This window comes from Poecilia latipinna, unplaced genomic scaffold (genome assembly GCF_001443285.1).
Source record: "Poecilia latipinna isolate Pla-1442-1.1 unplaced genomic scaffold, P_latipinna-1.0 Scaffold1037, whole genome shotgun sequence".
In the NCBI taxonomy this organism is placed as follows: Eukaryota; Metazoa; Chordata; class Actinopteri; order Cyprinodontiformes; family Poeciliidae; genus Poecilia; species Poecilia latipinna.
The window spans coordinates 51,357-58,171 of record NW_015113653.1 but is presented as its reverse complement, the minus strand read 5'-3'; the positions used below and the strand labels follow the sequence as shown (position 1 = coordinate 58,171).

General features: G+C 39.6%; 1 protein-coding gene across 1 annotated transcript in view; it reads right to left on the bottom strand.

Annotated features, from left to right (window-relative positions):
- LOC106959008 (metabotropic glutamate receptor 2-like) overlaps positions 1–6,398 on the bottom strand; it is a 43,980-nt gene extending 37,582 nt beyond the window's left edge. Inside the window, exon 1 of the mRNA XM_015051249.1 lies at positions 5,311–6,398. The gene's annotated coding sequence lies outside the window, so the exon portion shown is untranslated. The remainder of the gene's footprint in view (positions 1–5,310) is intronic.
- Between the last annotated feature and the right edge of the window lie 417 nt (positions 6,399–6,815).

Here is a 6,815-nt window from a genome sequence, read left to right as displayed (position 1 = left end):
ATTATATTTTGTGTATATTTTATTCACATTTTGTGCTTTATCCATAGGACCTGTTTTGTCCCTATTCTCAAGAATCACTGTCCTTTTCAATTCTCTTATCGATTCTCATTAAGTTAGGAAATAAACTTAATTTATTTTTTAATTCATTCAAAAGTGTGCAATTTGATTGAACCAAAATTAAAGTTGGCTTAAAAAATAAGAATCCCTCTGTCAAATGAACATTTTAACATACAATGCTTCTGTTTGCACATCAACAGTTTTTGTGCAGACAAATTTGTATGTTTGTCTTTTCAGGAAGGGTCTTTCTAGACTTAAACTGTCTCTAGCTGTGGGAAACACCCTCTAAGATGTTATTTATTTTCACCGAGTCATTTTACTCTTCACTGCCTCGATAAATGATGTAGCTAAAAGCTACATCATTTATGTAGCTTCAGCTTACCTCTGAACCAGCATCGTTATTGGCTGTCCAACAATTACATTCAATAAATTAGAATATTTATGAAAAGTTCATCTATTTTACTAATTTAGTTCACAAGTTAACATTATGTAAACAAGCCTCGTCAAGACCCATATTCTAATTCATTGAATATCATTGTAAATGTTGAGGTGATGGAGATTAATCACACATTATGACGCTACATAGGGACGTCCCGATCCGATCACGTGATTGGAAATCAGGTCCGATCACGTGGTTTCAGACTCGATCGGAATCGGGTGAGTCATCCCGATCAATGATCGGATATATATGTATATTTATTCTAAACACAAATGGGCATAATAACAGTATCTACCGTTATGTGGCGATACAGTCAAACTGTTTCAAAACAACACATGCGCGACACTTTGCAGCAGTGATGGCCGTAAAGCGAAGCAGAATGTGACATCATCTTGAAATGGGATTACTACTTTTGCTAATTTATCGACATTGTCGCTTTATTTAGCGACTTTTCAGAACCCGAATTTTTTGTTTGGTTGGTTGGTTGGTTGGTTGGTTGGGGGGTTTTTTAAAGCGACTACCGACAAACCTAGCAACTTTCTCAGATTCATTGGCGACTTTGTCGACAAATTGGGAAAGCACCGATAACTGCCATGAGAAGTCAGTCTCCTCGTGAGGCAGCCTGCAGGGGAGCAGAGAGGAGACACGATCCATCCTATTGGAATCAAAACATGCGCAAAGCTTCTAATGACTGTATTTTTGTTAAATATGATATGTAGAAATTATTTATTTAGTGTATGTTCAGACAAAGTATTTACATTTAAATTATTCAATTATTTTATAAAGTTTATTTGTAGTTCTGATTGTGTCAAGTATTCTAATCACTTTTGCCTAGCCAGTGTTGATATTCATTTCTATACGGCTCAGATCACACATGCTCAATGCAAATTATGCCACCATCTAGAAACGTCTTCCTTTTTTAAATGTATTTTTTGAAGTGTCTGATCAGGACTCCGTACTGGCTGATAGTTAAAATCAGATGACTCAGACAGAAAAACCTTCTCGGGATATCAATAGTTGTGCTATTCAAAAATCTGGTCTTTATGGTAAAGTGGAAAGAAAGAAGGGAAACGCTGTAGGTTTTATAACAAAGCTAGCTTAAAGTTTGTCACGAGCCATAGAAACGTGGTCGTGGCAGCATCATGCTGTTGAGAGCCTTTTCTTCAGCAGATATCTCAGTAATTGCACTGAGCTAAATGCAGTACACTTATAGAAGAAAATCTGGAATGACCAAATTCATGTCTGAAAATGGCCAAAGTCCAGACCAAAACATAACCACGACTCTGTGGCAGGACTTGAAAATTGTTCTTCACAGACACTCTCTATCCAATCTTATTGAACTCCTTTGAAAAGAAGATGCATTCAAGTCTCTAGATGTCCAAAGCTGGTACCGAAACATCCAGAGACTTTCAGCTGTGATTGCAGCGAAAAGTGATTTGAAAAAGTATGGATTGGAGCTGACTATGCCACACTTTACTTGGAAAAACTGACAACCATGCATCATTTTTCATAATTTTTGTCTCCTACTTTCATTTATATACTACTCTATGTTGGTGTACCACTTTATCATTGTTTGCAAGTCTCCTAGTTCAGCATTTCAACCATACTTTTGTTCACCGTTACAGCACTCCTTAATGAGGCAAACCAAAGTTTGCAGGCCAACCCTTTATATATATACTTTTACTTTTAGTGGTTGCTATCTAATTTATTGGTTTCTGTCTGAACTACAGTGCCTTATTTGGCTTGTTGAGATCAAAATTCGATGAGGAGACTAAGGCCAGAAGTTGTTTTTGTTGACAGACTGAAATCCTTTTAATCTTTAGAGTTTACTTTGCGAAGTGAAACTGAAACCGGTGTTTACTTTTTATCACACTGAGGAAATAAAAAAATGAAATCCCCTTAGAGTGACCATATCAAACATTTATAGATAGTTAAGGCACTACAGAGTATATTTTTCCAAGCTTTACAACTGAGATAACACATAGACGGCGGTTCACCTCAACGGCTGTGGTTGCCATAGAAACATGATGGGTAAAAAAAAAAAAATAAGGGTGGGACTGCAGGGGGAGGTGGGCAGTGAGACATGTATGCTAATCCAGCTCCCCATCATGTTGTGTGGCTTGTGGTTTTGGACTGGGGAAAGGAGCGGATGTGATGTCTGGGTCAGGGAGGAGTTCAGGATCAAAATACGCAAACCAATTCGATGCAAACCTTGTAATTGAAATTTCTGAGGTATTTGAGTCAACATATTGATCAAAGCAGATGTCAGCTGTAATGCTTTCAAACTGAACTCCGTTCTGTCCAGCCCTGGCACAGAAAGGAGTTTTTGTCATCATGCCATTGTCCTCTCCCTCTGAGCAGAAAAAAATAAATAAAATAAGACACATAACCAATTCAAAGCTTTGTCACTCTTTTGCGAAACATTTTGGTACTGCTTCCTGATTAGTAAGTCTGAAGCTGAAATAATCAGCTCTGTTCTTGTGACTTCATTTAACCTAACCTGAATGTGCCCTGTTTCCTGTAGTCACAGATGCAGAAAACCGTCACAGTTGGTGGGAGGTGAGATGCAGAGGCAGGCTACTAAAAAAAAAAAAACACCGGTTTCTGGAGCTACACACAGATGTAGCGTCCATATGGTTTTATACGTGAATTAGAACGCTGTCACTCCGAACGATGTCTTGTGACAGCTTAGAAGATGTGCAACTATCAAACAACAGAGGAAATGTGGAAAAGAAGAGGGGGGGAGGAAGTGTAATGAAAACCGGAATATCTTCCCAAATAAATATTACATCAGGGTTGTGGGTGGGAAGCCTTACAAGGCTCTGGTAGGATTCACAACTCCTCTGCCCCTCCAAGAGGATTACACTAGAAAATGTACGGGGCTTGTGATGTCAAACTAGTCTTGGATCTGCTGCCGCTTTGTGCTCTGAACAGCAAGAACAGGTGGATGGCATTTCCGTGCCCTATTATTAGAAGTCGAGGTGAGAAAATAACTTGAGCAGTTCAACGTTAGAAGTCTAATTGCTCCTCTATGTTTTCTGCCGGAGCAGATGGCTGGAAAGACTGGGTCACAGTGTGAATTAATGGTCCAATAAGGAGCAGCCAATTAGGCTGACCTATGCAAACCAGGCCAAGGTTGGACATCCAGGAGAACTTCTTAAACTGCAAATAAATACTAGAGCACTGGATTCACAGCCATCAAACACACAGTTGTCCCTAATTACTTGAAACGCCGACTAAATGAGAGGCGTGTCGACGGCTCACTTACGCCAGAACTAAACCAAATCTCTGCCTCCGACGCCACAGCAGCGTCTCGATAACATCATTAAAAACTATCTTGAAACGGCTGTCACACACTCACACCCGGCAGCCAATGGAGTCACTGCGCTCTCCAGCTGTCTGCGCTCAATATTCCCTCTGAAAGGAGAGTTCAAAAAGAAAAATAGAAAAAAGGCAGCGAAGCTTTTTCTCAGCTTTGAACCATCAGCTAATGCATCTCTGCTGCAGCCCTGGCACAGAGAGGAGTTTCTTCATGAAGCCATTGTCCTCTCTCTTTGAGCAGAAACAGCTAATGTGCAAGATTTGACTCCTCAGAGAAGGGAGTCAGAGATGATAGGTGACTGGGATGTGCAGCATATTAATAGCATGAAATACAATGTTTGGGGGGAAAGTAGATGATAGCAGACGATAAATGTGAGGACACAGTTTGTTTTCGTCAGTGCATCTCTCTAATTGAAAGAATACAAGTAAATCATACTGTGATCTTAATTAATCTGTAAGTGTCAAATTATCTGAGAGTGCTTTACGTCTGTTTCCACTTTTATTTAAACGCGCCAGCGTAAATGACGTGACATTTCATTCAGAGCCTACTTCACTGCACATGCATCCTTCAGACTCATGTATGAAGCTGTAATAACAGGAAAAAACCCAAATAGACTAAAACAGATGAGCAGGAGGGTATAAAAGTGTATCCTTTTTGCATATCTTAAAAGGCAATAGTCTTATTTACGAAGGAAAACAAACCCTCATTTTTTTTTTTTTAAAAGGGGGGGTAATGAAAAAAACTGCATCTTTCATCATTCCATTTGCATGATTTCCATCATTATATAATCTTGAGCAGGGACTCAGTTTATCCCTCCACCTGGACTTGTCAGCTGCAGGAATTAGGATGCAACTGTGGTTGACCAGGAGCCAGATGATTGAATTTGGACATGGATCAGATGCATAATTTGATCCAAACCCGCACTGGGGGAAAATCTGGGCTGTCGGCCGTTTAACTCCCAGAAACCACATTTCATTGAGTAAAAAAATAATAATAATAATCCCACCTGGATGTTTAATGGGGGGAAATTAGATTAACACAGACAGACTGAGAGACAACAGGTTGACTTGTTTATTTTATGAACATATTAACTGTGTAGGTATTTTGGGGGAAAAAAAACATTCTTGAATTTATCTTCTACTCTATTAAAATGCTTTAACAATGAGCAAAGAAGAATAATAGAGAGAAAAGATTCCCTTCACTACTAAGGACACAATTGTGTAACTGTTTTTTCCCCCCTCTCTCTTTTGCATGCCTATGCTGAGCCAAACAGAGTGATATATTACAACCACATGTTTATAACTGTTGCTTTACTGTATCTGCTGTGACATATTTGGATAAAGTAAAAAATATTTGTAAAAGTTCTGCTATCTAATAAGTAATTGTGACGAATTTGGCTCGAAAACTCCGTAACAAGAAGATTAAAAACAACAAACAACTCGTGTAAAACACGAAGCACAATGTAAGTCCAGAGTATTTCATAGTTTCTTACCCTCTTTTTTGAAGAAGAAGAAGAAGAAGAAGAAGGAGAAGAAGAAGAAGAAGAAGTATATATCTGGATGTCTCCTCTGAACCAGCCGGGCATCGGTGATCTACACAAAACGCGCGTCGAGCTTCTTCGTGAGGAAGAGCCGAGTCCAGATGTTGCTCACTTTGAGCATGTTTGTCAGCCAGCTGCAAAGGATCTGTCCTTGGTGCTGAAGTGCTGTTCTCACTGGTGAACTCCTCCTGACGATCCTACAACTTCTGCCTCCCCAGCCGATCAATCGATCCTCACTCAGAGTAGAGAAGAAGAAGCAGAAGAAGAAGAAGAAGGGGGAGAAAATATGTATGCACCGCTCACGACGCGTCCAAAACAACCACAGAGGGATCCCACCTGTCCGACCGCAGAGGGACTCTAAACGAAACAGCAACGAGGTTTGACTTGGGAAGTTCAGGAGCTGCTGAGAAATGCTGCTGGAGATCAGTTGGATGCAACCTTTCTCTGTGCCTCCACAGAAATAATGACGCGCCGATCTCCCCTGGCCGCTCCAATTGTTTCTAGATTCGAGAATAATGAGCCTGCTGTACAGTGGGGTGGGGGCCGAGGTTGGGGGGGGGGGGGGAAGGGGTGGAAGGGAAAGAAAAATAAAAAAAACCTTAAAATCAAGCTCCTATCTTCTCGTGTGTCTTTTCACATACTTTAACCATCCCTTTCTCCAACCGAAATGGGTCAAGTTATGTGGAAAAACGTGAGGAAAAAACAAACAAACAAACAAACAAAAAACACCCATAAAAAGATTACACTAGATCTTCCCTCGGTTCAGCTAATTTTAGAAAAGGGAATCTGTTTGTTCTTTCTCTCCTTTTTCTCAACTGCTCCGCGAAGGCTGGCCAGGTCCTCATTCACCTCCATCTCATTAAAACTGAATCGCTCTTGAATTGAGTGGCGAAGCGCTTCATGAACTTGAGAGGCACTGCGCATAGTTTGTTTTTCACTACGAAAAGAAGAGGAAAATACGCCCCGTGGCACACATGCTTACCGGGGAGGAAATGCTCAGCTGTCCTTGTTCTGCTTTATCTTTTTTTTAATTCACTTTAATTCAGTTCATTTATACAGCGCCAATTTACAACAAATGGCTCCAAGGTGCTTTTTTTTTTTTCCTTTTTTTTGTTTTTTTTACAAAAGTGCCTCCTTTCTACACGATAATCTCTGAGCTATAAAGCTGCTCATTTTATTGGTTCTTTCTAAATTACTGTGGGGGGCAAATTTTACTGCCACAGTATTGCCACCAAATGTTTAAACTGAAATTTGGTTTAGATTCAAGCTAATGCAGTGCATTGAAACACCTGTGGACATACATAAACCACCTTTCTACATATTTATTTGAAAACTGCCAGCAAAATAGGAGCACATTTTTGAAACATATCACCTTGCTAAATGATTACAATAAAATATTGTATATATTGCAAGAAAAAAAAAAAAAAAAACAAGAAATAATCTAACATTTTTTTCTA